Raw genomic sequence first — 19033 nt, 5'->3', positions numbered from 1 at the left:
CACTGAGGACTACATAGAACTTTATTTTGTATATGTGAGAGTAGTATGTGGATATCACGAGCTTAAGCCAATGTGCGTTACACAGACAAAGCAGCTACTACAACATGAGCCACACAACACATACGTAATTAAAGGTGCAAAATATAGGGAGAAGCTTCAAAATACGCTCTGTATACCACTGCAAAGTATAACATATATTGCATGTGTACAATAAATATTCAAAAAAACAATGCATCAATGTCCCATTTGCCTTCAAGTTTATTATCAAGTTCAAGTTTACTGAAATTTATTATGAGGATATGTACAACAGGAATCTACTAACACACCCGCAGTTAAGGTGGCTGTTCGAGGTGTGCTGGCTGCCTCAGTGTAAGAAAAAGAAATTGGGTGAATGTCGACACCAGTGCCACTGTTTCTTGCCTCTGACCTGCAGGTCCCTCCGCGGCATCTTTGTGCACAGGTGTGCTGGCGTGGCGAGGCGTAGGGGTCATCCGAGAGAAAGAGTATCGTTTACATGGACAAGTGGCTGTTCACATTGCCTGTCGCTTTCCCTCAAATGTTTCCTTGGCGACTAGGGTGACACACCCGCAGTGAAGGTGGCTGTTCGAGGTGTGCTGGCTGCCTAAACGAAAGAAAAAGTAGGAAATTAGATGAACGTCGATACCAGTGCTATTGCTTCTTGCCTCTTACCTGCATTTGCCTCCACGGCCTCTTGGCTTGCGGAGTCTGTATGAGAGAGCTGCTGTGGCTAGGCGAAGGCATTGTCTAAGGAAAAAGAAAAGGCCCTTCAAATGGGGAATTATGGAAATAAATGCAGTTCTTATGTCTGTTTCTTGCACTGTTCTTGCCTAAAAGTTTTCAAAGACCGTGTCTAGAATACACCAGCACTTTGACTGCTTTTGCTTTTTACCTGCAAGTGTTGCTGTGAGATCCTTAGTATGGCTGCGTGCAGCAAAGTAACACTTAGTGGAGGCATTTAAAGTGGTAGCCAAAAATATAAAGAATCATCCTTGTCTGCATGAATTCTTTCAATTTCTAGATGCAGTGGTAACTATTACTATTGGTGCAAGCCCCCCCCCCCCCCCCCCCCCCCCACATCTATGCGGCAAGTGCCATAGCTAGAAACTGAATTTTTCCTTTAGTGTTTCGCACGGTGTCTGATATGTCCACATTAGATGTGATCCGTTTCTTATTATTTATCCCAGTGTGGAGAGAGCATCATTAAATAGTTTTCTTTTATTTTTGCATAGCTTGCTTTTTGGTTTGTTTCTGAATTTATGAAACAGCAGTCTCATGATGCTAAAGTGACTCATGATATGACAGTGATCAGCTTTAGTTTTTCAGACAAACAACGCATTTCCTGGCCCATTGTGTGCTATACCATTACTCGCATAATTTCTCAGAGTATTCTACCTATATTGACTTGCTTGATTTCCACTAAAGAATCTTGCATCTTCAAATACCATTCTTTCCTTAAAACCATTCGACACTTCTCAAAATTTCTGTACCTTGGGCTTCTGATACTCTGCATTCACCATTTTTGCTTGTTTCTGACTAGAAATGTCTTCTTTAATTTAGAGCTTAAATTTTACCTTTGAAACACACGGAAGGGCTTGTCATTGCATATCTGCATAAAAGGGAAACATGTTTCATTAAACATTTGCAAAATCCAATTGAAGATTGATGAATGCAGCTTGCAGTGTGATATGACTGAATGATCCATAAAAGTAACTCATCTCACTTGGTAAATTAAAGCACTTATTAGTGTGATGTACAAGATACGTTACACTAACGTGGTGGGTTCTCTTCCTTATACAGCAAAATAATCGGTGCGCGAGAGTGAGTGAGTGAGTGAAACAACTTTATTTGCTGCACTATAGACGTGTGCGCGAGAAAAATATTATTTTTGCATACCCCTTGTACACACTGATTTAAGGAAAATGAGCTGGAGTTGTGCACATGATCTACTTATTTTACCTGCGAGTATGTTCAACAAAAATGTGTCCCAGCTGCTGAGTGGTATTTGAGATTATGTCAGTGTTGCATATGTGCCTGTTGTTTAAATTAACTGAATTTTGAAAATGCTCGCAGGGATCTGATGTGCATATCTGCAGTTTATGGATACATGTAAAAGACTCAGCATCAAGTGGAAGTGAACGGACCCACAGGCCCGGAGTCGATCATGCAAATAGATTCGCTGCACAAATTTGTGACCAGAAAAGATATTCGACATGAAATGGCATGCAAGGAAGTGTTGAAAATATTGCACAGTGAATAAAACGCCTACGCTATTAATATGTGGGTTGATACACTCGTTATGCAAAACGGAGGTGAGGCGTGCAGACAAGACACAAGAGTAGAGTATTTACAAGCAAACATGCAACATGAGCGCCGCCCACTTCTCAACTAGCTCAGCTTTCTGTCGTTCTAAGTCTCGATGCACTCAATTTCGTCCGCATTAGGCACTCGCCTCTTGATTACTTCGTGGCACAGAAATGCTCGGCATCAGGCTGTTTTTTGCTGTGGCCTTTGTAGAAGCATGATTGTTCAAAGTGCAACAATTAAACAGATTCTTTGAGTTACTTGTGGCTTAGCCAGTACAATTCCGGTGCGCTGGTCCGGCTGTCCAGCAATTTCCTACTGAAGGGAAACCTGCAAATAAAAACACCGCTCCGCATGTAGAAAAATGCTCTACTGTGACGCTTCTCAAACGATTGTGATGCACCACAAGAGCTGCCTACTCGCGTGACATTCTCAACAAGGAGATACATTCGCTTACTTACATGTGAAGGTATATGCCAGAGCACTTCGGGGCTTCGGTGGCACATAAGGCACGAATGTGCCATAGCGTCCGATGTCGACGCGCGATCGCATGTCAAACCTAAACTGTACGAAACTACTACGCATCCAAAAAACAGATTCGAAACCGAAATTTGCGTCATCCGTTATTGCATGAATGCGTGCATCGTGATTTACATAAGTCACGGACTTAATGATCGCTTTCTATAAACTTAATATTAACGCACCACCTTCATAAAGCCATCAGGTATGTGTTTTTAGATGACAAAGCATAAGGTGACCTGTACTTGTTTTCAACTCTTTCAATAGTAATTGCGCTGGCCACATTGACCAGTAGCAACAGGGCGGCACCTGAACATCGCCCCCGAGCACGGCCCCCGAGGGCTCCGTGGTCGCTGCGCATGCATGAGCTGAGAGAAGGTAAGAAAGGAGAACAACTGTTTTTCGCAGGATGTGACGTCACATTGTTGCTTGTTCTTCCTTTTTTGAAAGAGCTACTCTCGAACGTAGATTAGCGATCGCCGTCGTGTCGGCTGCAAGACGTTCTGCGCGCGCTTTTGTGCGTGTCGAAAGCGTATAACGTGCGCGATATTCGTGCGAGCGCAGTTTGACTTGAGCAATCGTGGGCTTGGACTCCGTGACATTTGCTTTCGTGATATGCGAGTTAGGGGCTTGCCGACAGGTAAACCGCCGCTGTACTTAGGTGAATACCTTGTTTTTCGTGGTCCTGAAATAAATGGCGCGTCGCTGCGATGGCAACTTCAATCGAGTGCGGTAATTCCTGAGCATTACGGGCGATTTAATTGCAGAATACGTGCTGCATTATCGGTGTAGAAAGAGAAAACTTATCCTGTGAGCCTTACTTCCGTCAGTCAGTCGGTTACATGTTTCGCTTTTATCCAGTGCACATTTATTGATATCCACTAACGATCTGCTTCAAATATCTACGAAGTGTCTATTCATCGCGCAGATGTTTTTTTAAATTTTATTATTCAGAACTGGCGATGGGCAGCAGGGTTACGGCCATGAGTTTTCCTTTCGAGCAAACCTTTTCAAATGGAAGTTTTCGCTCATGTTCGCGTGACAGCAAATTTAAGTGTTATACTCGCCGCTGTATTTTTCGATTCCATGTGACCTAGATTTAAGCTGCCTCAGGTTGTATTAACGCGCACAGAGGCTTTTAGAAAAATAGTTGTCACCTGAGCAATCAATGCAGTGTGCCAGTTCTTTTGGAATGGTGCTATTTGTGAAATTGATTATACTTCCCCTAGTCATGCTCAACTACCTACTGGTCAGATGCTTGAACTTCTGAAGTATTCAAAATTTCCCTTACAACTCGGCATTGTAACCGACGCTTCTCGGAAGTATGAGCTTGGTATTTGCCCCTGCAGCACTGCCATGAGTTCAAGTTCAAATTGTGCCCACCGACTGTCTATCCATGTGCCACTAGAAAGTACAAAGAATTTATTTCTCAATTGTCGCAACATTTCTTTTTCATTCCATCTTCAACAAATTTGTTTACTTCTTTTCCTGGTGATTGTGGACTTGCACACATAGAAGTCTTGGAGTTTGGCAAAAGCATTGCATAGTGGGCCTGTAGAGTTTTTTCTTTTTTTTTGTATTTAGCGCATTGGCTTTCTGACTGGCCAAATTCTTTAGACACCAACAGTAACTGCATTACAAGTATTTCACTTCCTTGGAATGTCTGTTTTATGTGCCTCATAACAGTACACGGTTGAATTTGGAACATGCGCCTTCATATGACCAAGTGTAGGTTTGTATTGCAATGGAAATAAGAACATAAGTGCTTCTTCAATTGTCTTCATCACATTGCTGATGCCTTCTTCAATGTGTGAAAATGGCTTGTAACAATATTGCTGTGTTTCATGTGAGGATATGGAATAGAATAACTTTCTTCTTTATGCTGAAGGTATTCAGCCGAAAAAAATTTTCACAGCTACCCCTTTTGCCTATTGGCCTTCAAATCTTGTAGAAAATGATGTGAGCAGCCTGGAGTGTTCCTGAAGAATAATCCTAGTTTGTGCATGATCATGTTGTTGATGCTGGGAAGATGACATCTTACGCACATTTTTTTTCATACAATTAACACAAATGTTTCGGTCTTTCCTCTTGTGGCTCAATCGTAGTAGACCTGTTCGTTTTTCAGTTACTTTGTTGTTTACTTTTGTTACATATCAGTATTATGTACTATCAAGTTAGTGGGAATATAAAGCTGTTTGATGTATTCATGGGGAATCCTAGCCGATCCCTCGTCATGGGTATGTGCCATACGTCACAGGGAACAGTCATTGTAGTCTCTCTTCTTGTGGTAAAAGCATCCCAAAGCCTATCTTGTACGCTTGCAGATGAGTTGAGATTTAGACATCAATGCCAGCTCACAAAGCATCTTATACGGCAATCAGCCAGCCACCTCCACAGATGGACAATTCTGCAGTTTCCAATCGTGCTGTCTCTGTTGTCCTTGGCAGAGATGTTGATTGTACACAGAGGGAACATATTATAAGGCAACAAAAATAACTTGTGATGACAGGGGCCATATATGGCGGAAATTATAGTAGACTATGACCAGGATTAGTGCAAGCCCTGCGGTATCTAAAAAATTAGTAAAGTGCTGGTTTCCATATGCTATAGCTGCTGTGTGCATTAAGCTCACAACTCCCTTCTTGGCAACATCACCCAGGAATGCCCACTCCAAACACTCTGTCACATGCACTTTGACAGCATCTGCTTTGATCTACTTAATTGCATATCAGTACAGATGGGCCTAGTTCACCAAGGACTGACAATGCTGCATTCGAATGGAACCAAACCGTTCTTGAAAAGTTCTTGAAACCAGCCAAGCAGGTTTTCGAGAACTTTTAATCTGGCAAAATGACAAAATGAAAGTTATTTGAAATAAGTGATGCAATGCTGATGAGGTTTGAGCATGCATTTCAAGGTGCTTGGCCTTCATTATCTCTAGTAATAGTGAACCTGCCAAATTGGCAAGGGTCTTGAATGAATTCTTCACTAGGTCCAACTATTTTGTTGCTGCCCTATATTGTCTCTATAGGAAGAGTGCACAACAAAAATATTGTGGCTTCCTGTTATCATAACACTCTATAACTTCCTTAGATGTACGGCCATTTGATATTCACCAATAAATACTTATACAGGGTTTATATGATGCCTTTAAAGATATGTCCCTCATGCTTACATGTAAGGGAGCACTGACATTAAACTTTTGACTTTTGGACTGAATTTTTTTATATTAATCTGGTTCCACATGGCAGCTTTTATGACCACACCGTGCCACTGAAAGCTGCGTGTGCTTTGAGCGATTCTTAATGTGTCACAAGATTTGCTTCACTAAATAAATTTTCTTATGACCTTCTCGAACATCTAAATTAAAAAAAAACTTTAATTCTAGTGTTTTATAAGTCACAACCACGATACGATTACGAGGCATGCCATAGTTGCGGACTCCGGCATAACTTTAATCGCCTGAGGTTTTTAAACATGCACCCACTCCACAGTGTGCACCAAAACAGAAAGGAAAGACCAATGTTGTGCTGCATAGTGGTCCTAACATGCTCAGTTTTCAATGACCTAGTGATGGCATGGCTTGCTCATGAACAACTGCAGCATGCACCATTTGTTTGTGACATACCATGCAATGTTGTCACCAGATTATGGGGCCACATTGCCTTTGGCACATGTTTAAATGTTTGCGTTAAGGATATATTTGTTGCGCATAGAAAGAATTTGAAGTTCTGCAGTGTAATTAACTGAATGACAGCTACACACGCATAAGAAAAAAAATTGTGCCAGGACTACTTAAACTCTGCAGTGTTTGAGCTTGACCAATTCTTGCGATTTTACACATTTCGGATGACTGCAGATCATTCATTAGTTATACGAGCTTTTGTACTATTTAGACATGCTGTTTGCCCCGGTTTTATACAGTGATCATAGATAGCCACACCACACCATGTTGGTAGAAGAATTCAGAATTTTAGTAAAATGGGGTTGCTCCATGTTGAGGTGCACCAGCATGTCATAGTAAATGGAAGCCAGAAGCAGCAGCATTTTAAGGTATTGGGCCGCACCATGTAAAGTAAAATTATTGTGCCCCCCTCCACTCTCGCTGGCAAAACCTGCTGGTGAAGCATTGTGAGGGGGCTTTCGAGGTTTGCTGCAGTCTTCCCAAAACAGCGTCCGAGGTGGCCATCTATTTTGCCTACAGGACGAAAAGTCCCTGGCCAGGAGTGCATCAAACATGCGGAAATAGCTGTCGATTGCACTGCTGAACTTCTAGATATCTATAGTTTTGCCCTCAGGTTGCACAACACAGCAATGCTATAGCAAGCAGCGTGGTGAAAGCTGTTTCAGGGCTCTACCACGGCATAGCCAGCACTGCATGTGCATACTATACACAAACATGAGGTTTTAGCAGAAATACTTAACAGCAAATTGTATTTGTACTTCACTCTGTCTAACACTGCCAGGCTTTCAAATACATGAGGTCACTCTCTTCCATTTGACGTGTTTATACAAAAAAAATGGCTGTGGCTTAGCTAAGGTTAAGCCCAGGACAGGCACGTACCCAGGGGGGGGGCCCGGGGGGGCCCGGGCCCCCCCCCTAAATCAAGTGGCATAGCCCCCCCCCCCCCTCCCCACCCACGCCACCACTGCTCACACATTTCTAAAGCGCCGCCAGATCAATGTTGAGACTTGGCAGCTGTTCATCGGTCAGCATTATGCTGCCTTTTTCACTCCTTTTACATGGCGGTAGTTATCGGCATCTCTTGTAATGTGAAGGACAGTTTTCTCATAGATTCCGCACCCGCGCGATTAACTCGAGATGCGTTCAGTTGTCACCATCTATTCAACCGTCACGCGCATAGCTGTTGCTTTTGTTAGTTCAACCTTCTTTGTTTAGGCTGATCCTGGGACCTGGAGAAGGATGCGGCTGTTACTCAGCTGGTCTGTACTCTCATGGAACGAGTTGCTGCAGGAGAAAACGCCAATTGAGTTTAACTTCTCCCTTTGCTTCATTATTTCCTTGAGTTACGGCTCGCCGCGACGCTGGCAGATGCCCGGAACCATATACACGTGATATGGGTTATATAAGGTGGGGAAATAAAATAATGTGAAAGAGCATCCATCATGAAACCCTGCAATGACCCTTAAACCCATAAGCAAGGTGACTGTCGCCCGTTACCTCGTCTGTTTTTCCCTAATTGTATAGCACTTTTCGTGCAAAATTGGCAACCGGAAACAAAAATCGCAAGGAGTTGAGAAATTAAGCGATCTACGAAGGGAGAGAGCCATGGCAACAACCAAACTGCAAGCAAAAGCGAATAATAAAAAAGTTAACCGTTGTTTATGAGAATATTTATGGATCAACATCTTTTTATTTAAAAAGGAAGTTAAGAAAACGCCGCCGCCGGAAGTGGAGAACAATTACTTGTTTTGAATGACGCTTCTACAGTTATCGGTCGAACCGCCTCACGTAGCCACTTCTCTGCTCTGCTTATGTGGGTGTTTTTCTAACCTTTCGCGGTGAGCGCAGTACGTCTAGAATCGCAGAGTCCTGCGTTCTACGCGGTTGTATGGGACTGGCGGCCGCACAGCGTTACGCCATTCGCGGAACTGTCAAAACTGATCAACAAGGCGAAAATAACTGATGTTCGAAACTATAACATGAGAAAGACTGAAGAAGTCGTAAAAAATTAACGCAGCCTGAAATCAGTAAAAAAGAAACCTGGCATTGGACAAACCATGATGTATGCACTAAAGGATAAGAAGGATAATACCATCAGCAATCCCGAAGATATAGTAAAAGCAGCGAAAGAATTCTAAGCTGACCTGTATACAGTACCCAGAGGAGTCACGATGCCTCACTTAGAAACAGTAATGAACAGGATACAGAAACTCTCCTATAACTAGTGATGAGGTCAGAAGGGCCCTGCAAGACATGAAACGATGAAGAGCGGGAGGAGAAGGTGGAATAACAGTCGATTTAATAAAAGATGGAGGAGACATAATGCTTGGAAAACTGGCGGCTCTTTATACGAAGTGTCTATCGACTGCAAGGGTCCCAGAAAACTGGAAGAATGCAGACATTATACTAATCCACAAAAAAGAAGACGTTAAATAATCGAAAAATTATAGGACCATTAGCTTGCTCCCAGTATTATATAACATATTTACCAAAATAATATCCAATAGAATAAGGGCAGCACTGGATTTTGTCAACCAAGGGAACAGGCTGGCTTCAGGAAGAGATACTTTACAATGGATCACATCCATGTCATCAATCAGGCTATCGCGAAATCTGCAGAGTACAATAAGCCTCTCCATGTGGCTTACATAGATTACGAAAACGCATTTGATTCAGTAGAGATACCAGCAGTCATAGAGGCACTACGTAATCAAGGAGTACAGAACGCTTACGTAAAAAGCTTGGAAAATATTGCTACATGCGTGTGGTATTTGTTTGTTTGAACGAGGCGCGTGGGCGCCATCACTCCAGAAAAGAGGAGGAAGAACGAACTGGGCCCGCGCTGTGAATCTAACCGGTCAGCGCTGCAACCGTTGTAAATATAATCTGTAAATAGTTTCTCGTCTTGCTGACTCGTCCTTCGCGTAAGAATATCTACAGAGGTTCTACAGCTACCTTAATTCTACACAAGAAAAGCAGGGAGATACCTATAGAGAAAGGGGTCAAACAGGGAGACACAATTTCTCTAAAGCTATTCACTGCGTGCTTAGAAGAATTCAAGCTATTAAACTAGGAAGGCTTAGGAGCAAAGATCGATGGCAAATATCTCAGCAACCTTCGGTTTGCGGATGACATTGTTCTATTCAACAACAATGCAGACGAGTTAAAACAAATTATTGGAGACCTTAACAGAGAGAGTGCAAGAGTGGGGTTGAATATTAATATGCAGAAGATGAAGATAATGATAAATAGCCGGACAAAGGAACAAGAGATCAGGATCGCCAGTTGGCCACTAGAGACTGTGAAGGAGTACGTTTACCTAGGTCAATTAATCACAGGGAACCCTGATCATGAGAAGGAAATTCACAGAAGAATAAAAATAGGTTGGATCGCATACGGCAGACATTGCCAGCTCCTGACTGGAAGCTTAGCATTATTATTGAAAAGTAAGGTGTGCAATCAGTGCATTTTGCCAGTGCTGAAATATGGGGCAGAGACGAGAACAAGTTAAGGACCGCGCAAAGAGCGATCGAACGAAGATTGCTAGGCATAACGTTAAGAGAGAGAAAGAGAGCGGTTTGGATCAGAGAGCGAACGGGTATAGACGATATTGTAGTTGACATCAAGAGTAAAAAATGTAGCTGGGCAGGTCATGTAATGCGCCGGTTAGATAACCGTTCGACCATTAGGGTTACAGAATGGGTACCAAGAGAAGGGAAACGCAGTCGAGGACGACAGAAGACTAAGTATAGAGCGATGAAATTAGGAAATTCGCGGGCACTAGTTGGAATCGATTGGCGCAGGACAGGGGTAATTGGAGATCGCAGGGAGAGGCCTTCGTCCTGCAGTGGAGATAAAACAGGCTGATGATGATGATGATGATGGTGGTGGTGGTGGTGGTGGTGGTGGTGCCCCCCCCCCCCGAAAAAAAATCCTGGCTACGTGCCTGGCCCAGGATGCGAAGCATACTAGCCTTTATTTTAGTTGTTGAACCACTGTTTAGCCTGGTGAACTGCTGCTGCTTGGCTATATTTGGTTCGGCTAGACGAAGAAACAACTCATGCCTTACTCTGCTTCGCCTTCAAGAGTGGAACGCGACAGCGTTCCCGTCGACCCGCCAAGGGGTGTAAGACAATGGGCTACGGCGCAGCGACTACGCGCCCCGCATTGGACGCGGTGAGCGTCGAGCAACGCAGCGTTCGGCGCGGCAACGAAATGTGCGCCTGAGTAAGCGACGCACGCCTGAGCCTTAGAAACAGCTCGTTTCTAAGGCAACACCGCATTCACTAGAGGCGCTTTTGTACCGCTTTGAAGCATCGTACTCGTGGCTCAGTGGTAGCGTCTCCGTCTCACACTCCGGAGACCGTGGTTCGATTCCCACCCAGCCCATCTTGCAAGAGTTGAGCCAAAGCCACGTAGAAACAAGCGCAGCTGCTTATATACCGCCGCGACGCCGCGAGCGACGGCGCGAGTTGGAGCCCCGTTCTCCTCTGTCGTGACGTCACGGTGTCACGTGGTCAGCTTTGAAGGCGACGGCGCGAGTTGGAGCCCCGTTTCTCCTCTGTCGTGACGTCACGGTGTCACGTGGTATGGCATGGGGTCAAAGGTCATTGAAGGCGACACCGCCGCGCCTGAGGAGCTGGGTTGAGCTCTAGTAATATGCTTCGCATAAAAAAGTGTGTATGCATGGAAGGGGTTAAGGCTCCTTTGTCAAGCCAAAAAAAGGCCGCCGTTCCTGCGACCCGGTCGGCGGAGTGGAAAGGGGGGGTAAGCGTTATAGTGCCGTGGTCGTTCGAACGCTTAGGGCCCGAAAGCGTTAGGTTCACCCAAATAGACGCTAAATAATGGTTTGGCTTGGCTCCGTATATTGTTTTTAAATAGGTGGCGCTAAAGCGATGAACGCGACGAGAGCCTTGAATCGGTGCTTCCGTTCTGCCCGTGCGGTATGGTGCGGTCTTCGCTTGTGTCCGTGGCTGCGGAGAAGTGATTTTAGCTGTTTGATGTCGTTAAATGTGAGAGCTTGTGTCGAAGTCATTGAGTATGGCCGTAGTAGTACTGCCCATGTAGTGTTTTGCGGACTTCACTTGTGCCTGTGACTGATCGTGTTGCCCAATAGCTTTGTGGAAAGCGACGTGGTTTGTGTGGATGTCATCGCAGCGTTTGCCAGCTCCTGGGTGGCCCCTGTGCCAGTTGTTGATGGCGTTGCGCAGTAGCTTTGTGGAAGTTGATGTACCTTGTGTGGATTTCGTTGGCGCTTATGACTGCCTTAATTATAGGTGGTCACGCTGCCTTTTGAAGCGCGTCCGAGCGCGAGAAACTTCACCGAATTTTTTGTAAACAACGTGGACGTCTCGAAATGTTAGCTAGAAATCAACCAGCAGCAACCAAGTCTGTATTTTGTGGTTTTTCGAGCTTATGCTCATGCGAGCAGCAGAAGGACAAAAGATCCGTTACATAATGTCAATTCCATAAAATCAGCTTTGCCGCAATAGAGTCATGTTATGCGGTGAAGCTTACGTAATGTATTGCGGTAAAGTGTAGGAAAAAGTAGGCAGGGACCACTGCGTTACTGGGGCGATTTTCTTGTATTATGATCATGGCCGTGCGCAGACAAGGAAGAATCACAGTCGAAGCGCATGGCACAAACCTTGCCAATGCTTCAATCGGAAAAAAAAAAAGAAAACGAATTGGAGTGGGTGATGCCAAAAACAAAGCCTTGACTTTTGTATTATCAAAGCAGTTCCGAGAATAGTCAATCATATTCCAAGCTCCTGCATTATTTATGATTGTTTAAAGTATATGCATATATTGTGCACCAGCCTTAGCACCAATTCTAATGTACTTTAATGATGTAAGTTTAATAACACGTGGCAAATATATAATTTGTGCTGTATGGTGTTGTGCTGTTTATAAGCTGCTGCTTTCATGTGGTAATGTGTACATTGGCTGGAAGAGTTGATGCATCCTCCTTATAGAACTCATTGAAAGGTGAACCACCTGTCAAGCCATCATTGTTCTTGCGGTTGTACACCAGATTTCACAAACATGGGGATAGTTATATAGAAAGAGTAGCTGAGGCTTAACATATCCACATGCATGCACAGGAGTGCGGGAGTCGACCATCTATCCCTCTAACTAAGGTTGAATGTGCATACTTGAGTAACATGTAACACTTCTTGGGTGTCAGGTTTCTTTTATTGTTAGCCTAGTTTGTGTTTTTTCTCCCATTTGTAGGTTTTAGTGTGTGTTGCTGTGTATGTATATAATTGCTTCCAGAGTGGCTTTCTTGTTGCTAATAAATTTAGAGAAGGCAGCGTTCTTCATATTGTGCATCAGACAGCAAGTGAGCATGTTTCAAAGGATGTTGGATTTTGTTGCCATAAGCAACAAAAAGGCATAAGCATATAGACTGCTTGCTAGAGGTACTCTTTATAGCATTAAGGATATTATCATGCTGATAACTCTGCGCACAATAACTAGAAAGATCACATCATGTCTGACATGTCTTCTTGCCACCATGAAATCTTGTCAGATGCATAACACGGGACATACACCACAGATCTTGGCCAGCCATTCTCATTTGTGGTCTCGACCTCCTACCACTGAGCAGACTGGTCCAAGAGACAAAACATGCAACTTTTATCTGATTAAATGTAGTGCATGTTGCACAAAATTAGATGTCAGGTGTTATTGTTGACACAGATACATATCTGTGAGCCTCATAAACTAATGTCAAAAGAAAGAGAGTAATACCCATGAAATGCACTCTTGGTAGGATGGCAGGACCATTCTCTTGCAGAGGTAAATAACAACCATGCAGCAGTATCATGATATCAAGCTGAACAATAATTCACTCCAAGAATAGGTTTCTTCATGCAACATTGCACTGATAGTCTTGGAATACAATACCCATTGCTAACAGAAGGCCTTCCAAATTATGCATGACAGGAGGGCATATTTTAGGAAGCAAGAATGAAAACGGCGCCGGTTAACTGTGAAAGTTGTGAATGCAACTCTGCAGAAGTTAGAAAAATGAACCAAATGGAATAGTTTAAAAGTAAGTGGTTTAGAGACAAAAGGCCGTTTTATTCCATGCCAGAAAAGCAAGCATAGGTTGAAATGCTTTCCACATACATACCTTCAAGGTGCATGTACAGGGTCTGTCCTGAGAGTAGTGTCAGTAAGGCGATTAAAAATCATTTATTGAATTTGTTGTTACAAAAGTTAAAAAATCTTCAAAATACTCTTCTTTTGCGTCAATACATCGGCTCCAGCGAGACTTGCAGCTCTCGAATGCGTTGCGGTAGTCCTCCTCCAGAATGGCCTTTAATGCTGTGGTGCTAGCTGCTTTGATCACGTCCGCTGTCCCAAAATTATTGCCTTTCAGGGGTGTTTTGAGGCATGGAAACAGAAAAAAGTCGGGGGGGAGCCAAGCCCGCGCTGTACGGGGGCTGGGGGATCGTTGGCACCCCTGATTTAACCAGGTAGTCAGTGACGATGAAGGCACTGTGGGCCAGCACATTATCGTGGTGCAACTTCCAGTTGTGTGCAATGTCCGGCCGGATGTGTTGAACCCTGCGTTTCAGTTTTTCGAGGACATCCACATAAAATTTGGAGTTCACAGTGGCTCCAGGTTCTTCAAACTCATGATGAACCAGTCCGTGGATGTAAAAAAAACGATGAGCATGATCTTGATCTTTGATTTTCTCATCCTGGCTTTCTTCTGGGGAGGGGACGAGTGTGTGTGCCACTCAGATGATTGCCTTTTGGTCTCCAGGTAATATTGAAATGCCCAAGTCTCGTCTTCTGTAATGACGTCCAAAAATTTTCGCTCACGTTTGCACATGTTGAGATTTTCTTGGCACGTTTCAACACGGCGTGATTTTTCGTTTTCAGTTAGCACTTTTGGAACCATTTTTGTGCACGCCTTCTGCATGCCAATATCGTTTGCAACAATTTCATGAACTTGAGTTTTCGGAACGTTTGACATGTCGGCCATTAAACGAACACTTAATCGTTGGTCTGAGTTCAACAATTCCCTCGCTCGTGTCACATTGTCAGTCGTAGTGGTCGTGGATGGCCATCCAGCGCAGTCCTTGTCGTCGCCCTCTTCCCGGCCTTCCAAAAGGCCTTGTGCCACCGAAACACTTGCCGATCTGACAGGGCATGTTCTTTATAAGCAGTCTTGAGCATAGTAACAGTGCCCGCAGCGGTATTGCCAAGTTTCACACAAAACTTGATCGCAAATCTTTGTTCTAATGAGCGCTGCATTTTCACTTGCACAAGAATAAAAAACAGCTCTCACGGACAGGCCCCTCCAACACTCTCCGATGTTCGGAGCACAGTGAGTGACGGACCGCTGTGTGATGTGTGGTGCGCGACATGGTGCTTAGATGGATTCTGTCACTACTAGTTTTAACGAGTTAGGCCGCTCTGACATACAGTCACATCACAATAAATTTACTAACATTACTTTCAGGACAGACCCTGTATGTGGTGATAGACAAGCTTTTTAGATATAAATGTTGGGAACCTGGATGGAGGTGAGGGACATGTACAGTAAAAACAAGATGTACTATAAGGTCAAAAATTAATTCTTTTAGTCAGAAATCGGTCAGTGGTGTCTGGCTTCTCTTGTTCCCGGGCCCTGGATGGTGAATACAAAGTATATATATATATATATAATTGTGTACAATCAAGCATAGAATCATTGCCTTCTACCTGTGCTAACGTATGGGGCAGAAACTTGGAGGTTTCTTGGAGACAAAAAAGGGCATTGTGTTGTCATGTTGGAAAGCACTTTTCCGGAGGAGGGTGTGTCAGCCACTGACATAAATTTTAATGAAATTTATACCAATATAGCTGACAAAATGTTGAGGTGTCACAAAGTTGAATCAGTTTAGTTTGACGACAGTCTCAAATGATGTTAAGGTAGAAAAAGGTCTTCTTTTATGCGCTTTCTTCAGTGCAAAACACACAAGCTTAGGGAATCCGTTTCAGAACCATTTTGTTGGAATATAAATCATGGCTTCATGTTTCAGAATTTCTGCAGACACACCTTGACAGGCTGGGAATCAACGACCAATTTCTTGCTGCCAGCTCTCATACTGTTGTACACTTCCTGCAGGAGCATAATCTGGGGCAATGGACAGGCTTTAGTATAGATGCAGAAGATCTATACAATTCTTTGCCGCAGGTGCGTCTCTTGCAGTTTGTTAAGGACTGCATACACAATCAAACAGGTTAGCTGGAATTTGCTGGAAGGTGTAAAATTCTTGTTGCAAACGTTCTGGAGCTTCTTGATTTCTATTTAAGGTCAATTTTGGTCTGGTGGGAAGGTAAAATATGTGTCCAGAATGCTGGCATCTGCATTGGTTCCGGTGTTGCACCAGTGCTCAGTAATATCTTAAGTTATGTTGACCAGAAAATAATCGAAACCTGAGTGGGCTTACTCTTCAAGTTTTCCAATACGTGGATGATTATTTGTTTTTCATGAGCAAATGATAACTTTCGCAGAGCTGTCATCGAAGTACTGAAGCTATTTAGAGAACAATAGCAAAGTTTCAACTTCACTTTAGAAGTTCCAGAAAAAAAATGTGCTGCAACTTCTTATATCAGGCTTACTTTTATGTGGGATCACGTATGCTGGGGATATCAGTCGAGAACTTCTAAGCCCCTTCTTGATTATAGGTCTAGCCATTCAAAACTTATTAAGTACAGTATTGCCACTCACACAATTAGAGATGCCCCAACCAAGAGCTATCCTCACCTTATCCTTGAAAGTGTAAGGAATCTGGTGACAAGGCTTAATGAGGCAGGTTATTCAGTTTCAGTGGTTTTTTTATCTTGAAACACGTTAATTAAGGAACTTAAGGTGCAACCAGGGTGGAAGAAGCTTAAGGAGCAAGAGAGGATCAAAGTTGCCATTATCCCCTCTATTAATTGTCGCACAGGCAGAAAAAGGTGGCTTCCAAGTTCCAGGAGAGGATTGGGTTTTCATTTAAAGATAAGCTGAAGGGAATATGTGAAGCAATAAACAAGCACATTCTTCACAACGGGTGTCTGAGCAGGGAGGACTGCAAAGTGAAATATAGCATACAGTTTGTCTCTTGCACACGAAATGTTGTTTATTCGTTTCCTTTTTCTTGAAGCCTACAAAATATATATCAGTCAGACTGGAAGGTGCTTAAACATTCCACTAAGGAAGTACCATAGTTTTTTTAAGGGTTTTTGCGCATCCACACCTTTCTGTGCATTGTTGCAGCATTGGGCATCATGCAGTTTTTGAAAGTACCATTCTGCTGTTCACACACTGTGAAAAGCTCTCACATGATATAATGGAGGCTTATCACATTAGAAAGAAAGGCTCACTATGTGTTAGCCAACCATCCATCTCGCTGCAAGATAGCGAGGTTGCCGTGTTAGATCTTTAGTAAAGCCTTAGTAATTGTTTTTTTACGTTGATTAATCAGCCGTAACATGTGTGATGCCGTCAAAACATGTGCATTCGGTGATGTGAAGGTTGTTTTGGTATGTTTCTGCATATGCTAGGGGGCCGGGTGTTGGTCACGTGATGTGTGTTATATATTGGTTGTTTTCTTTCAATAAACTTCATTTGATAGTGCTGTATCCTGTCCCGTTCTATTACTTTTGTCGGCATCTGTCATGCAGTAGCTGCCATGAAGCTTCAACAACTTGCCCAATTTTCTGTCGTATTTTCTATCGTATGGACCATTAGAGTTACGGAATGGATGCCATGGTGTGTGTGTGTGTGTGTGTGTGTGTGTGTGTGTAAAGGTAAAATGGTGGTAAGGTGCGGTGGTAAAAGTAAAATGAAGAGATTTTCACATCATGACTAGTCCTTTTAACACATTTACCTACAAAATTAAACACCCTGCTCTTATTAACCACCTTGTACATAGGTATTCATATTACTAATAATATTTCAATGCAAATGCAGATCAACTTTTTGAGTAATGCTAATAACTGAACACATGGCTTTTTGTGCTGCAAGTTTTCTTGGACTCCTGCGTCCCTTAAACTTATACTGTATAATATGCTTGTAAGATCAAAACTGGAGTATGCTTCATCAATCCGGGATATACCTACAAAAAATACAACTCTCATATTTAGTTGAAGCCATACAAAACCAACCTGTACATTTTATTGTAGCTGCTTATTCCCATACCGCAAGCATATCAACAATTAAAAGTTGCCTTGATTGGCTAGGCAACAAGAAAACTTATCTGTTTATTTCACAAATTCTAAATTGAAACATGTTTTTATTACCTCCTTGTAGCTCATTGATATGTACGTGTGTGCGTGTGTGTGCGTGTGTGTGTTCTGAGGCTGCCTTTTACAGGAATAGTAAAGATTGGTTTGGCAAGTTGGCACCTGTACCTTGAGGTTGTAGTTCATTCTCAATGAGATACAAGGAGGTAATAACATATGTTTCAATTGAGAATTTGTGAAATAAATGGGCAAGTTTTTTTTTGTTGACAAGCCTGGCCAATCAAGGCAAGTTTTAATTGTTGATATGCTTGCGGTATGGAAATAAGCAGCTACAATAAAATTTACAGGTTGGTTTTGTATGGCTTCAACTAAATATGAGAGTTGTGTTTTTTGTCGGTGTATCCCGGATTGATGAAGCATACTCCAGTTTTGATCTTGCAAGCATATTATACAGCATAAGTTTAAGGGAAGCAGGAGTCCAAGAAAGCTTGCAGAACAAAAAGCCATGTGTTCAATTATTAGCATTAGTCAAAAAGTTGATATGCATTTACACTGAAAGATCACTAGCGAAAAATCTGATAGGGCAACCTAATAAAAATTATATCAGTTTTTTTCTATTGCATTATGAAACGATACAACTGATACACTGATAAAATTACTTTTAGTTCTATTCTGGACGTATTTGTGCTATTCTGCTTGTACCAGTCTACTAGTGTATTCTTTTTATTAGTGTAATAATGTATTCATATTAGTTTGCCAGATCTATAGTCTATCAGTATCTATATGTGTTGTATAGGTGTAATGTGCTTCAAGGAGAAGCAAGCTTCCTCATTTGCCTAAAAAATGAGTCAGAAATAATGCATTTATATTATCACAAAAGACAATACATACAAATCAAATATGAAGCCCAGGATTCAGAAAGGAAATATTGTTGGAACAACTATACACCATACAACAACTTAAAAAGAATAAAAATGTGATCACATTTAAAAAAGAAAAGATGTTTACATTGGTTCACAACAAAGTTTAGCCTCTTTAAACAGGAGGTTATTGGCAGTCAAGCCACCGAATTGATTCACACGTACACCACGAAGATTATCAGACTTCACAATCTGGAAAGCTAGTGAATGGAAGTGGTGGGTTCTTCATTATTCATTACCATGCCTTCATGGCTTTTTGCCGGATAAGTATGTCAGACATTCCAGTTTGCTTGTGGAGGGTGTCTATATACTTCTACTGGACACCGTCACTTCAGATGACCATAATGAGATCATC

General features: G+C 42.7%; 1 long non-coding RNA gene across 2 annotated transcripts in view; it reads right to left on the bottom strand.

Moving 5' to 3' along the window:
* Positions 1 to 246: 246 nt before the first annotated feature.
* LOC140213786 (uncharacterized) overlaps positions 247 to 19033 on the bottom strand; it is a 47617-nt gene continuing 28830 nt past the window's right edge. The window contains exons 1-3 of one of the 2 annotated variants that reach the window (XR_011890736.1): positions 1593 to 2085; positions 691 to 765; positions 247 to 622 (exon numbers count right to left, since the gene is read on the bottom strand). This is a non-coding gene — a long non-coding RNA (uncharacterized lncRNA). Of the gene's footprint in view, positions 623 to 690; positions 766 to 1592; positions 2086 to 19033 lie in introns of those variants that run through there. The other variant, XR_011890735.1, reaches the window with a different exon arrangement.

This window comes from Dermacentor andersoni, chromosome 10, assembly GCF_023375885.2.
Source record: "Dermacentor andersoni chromosome 10, qqDerAnde1_hic_scaffold, whole genome shotgun sequence".
Lineage (NCBI taxonomy): Eukaryota > Metazoa > Arthropoda > Arachnida > Ixodida > Ixodidae > Dermacentor > Dermacentor andersoni.
This window is presented reverse-complemented; position numbering and strand designations above follow the sequence as displayed.